The sequence below is a fragment of the Xiphophorus maculatus genome, chromosome 7 (assembly GCF_002775205.1).
Source record: "Xiphophorus maculatus strain JP 163 A chromosome 7, X_maculatus-5.0-male, whole genome shotgun sequence".
NCBI classification, from domain to species: Eukaryota; Metazoa; Chordata; class Actinopteri; order Cyprinodontiformes; family Poeciliidae; genus Xiphophorus; species Xiphophorus maculatus.
The window spans coordinates 16888800-16889980 of NC_036449.1; positions in this window are offsets into that span (position 1 = coordinate 16888800).

The window sequence follows — 1181 nt, forward strand, 5'->3', positions numbered from 1 at the left end:
CGAAGCAAAATGAAACAAGATGTTGGAGAGGCCAGATAGAAAAGAGTAATCAGCTGAGTTGTTTTTTTTGTAATTCCATGTCTACATTGATGTCACTATTATCCATACTTTTTGTGCAATATCTCTCTTTGCATAGTAAATAAAAGTTAAATGTTCTGGTTGTCGACATGCTCCTATCTTTTGTAACATATTTTTCTTGCAGATTTTTTGGGGGAATCCCATATAGAATTATAAGCCCACTACAGTGATTGCATGCATGCAGCTTTATCAGAAGAGCCAAACTTGATTCCTACTCAGTGGTTTATGAGAGCAAAAAAGGCTAATGCCAGCAAGGTGGGTGCTGATGAGGACCTGCCTGGGCAGGCAAAGGCCTGCGTGGACAGACTTCATGCCCTCACCAGTGGGGTGTGGGGAGGCACCACTGGCTGCAGACAGAGTGGGAGGGAAAGTGCTCTGTGTGCAACAACATCCATCTGTTCAGGTGATTGATTCTTTGGCTTTTGAGTCACCATTAGCATTGCTTCATTAGGGGGGAGGTCTTTCCAGACCTGATTGCAGTCTGGATCCCTCTAGAGCTGCATGTTTCTCCTCTGTCTGGCCCAAATCCTACAAGCCTGTCTTGGATTTTATTTCAGTTATGTCTGCTGTAAAACATGCTAAGATAGAAAAAGGAAGCAGCTGAGGTCATTGTGGAATAAGCAGTCGATTAAAAACCCGAACTCCTTATTGGTGTGTCATTTTACGTGTTTTTCTTAGTTAGTTGGTCTGCATTGTCCTCACATGCAGCACCTAAAAGAGGAAATTGAGCTTAAACTGGTTTTCCAGTGTGTTTGGTTTTTAACGAGGCTTTCTCCTGCAATAGATAAGTCCTTTTTTTTGTCTTTGTATGTTGTAATGCGCTATATTCATAGCTTTGTTAGCCATGCTGAGCCCTAAAGAAAGGGCTTTTCATGCCAAGGAGGGCCAGCAAGCAGCACACCTTGTGTGTAAAGTCATGCCAGGTGAGAGGATGGTGTGGATTCCACCTGAACGCTTGTGCACTGGCACTAAATGGAGAAGTTGGAAGGGAAAGGAAGTTACATGTGGAGTTGAAAAGGCTGCAATTTTAATGTCACTACAATGGAAATTGTTAAAATGTCCACTATGTCTTTTTCAAGTAAATCTAATGCCAAAAAAGTCAG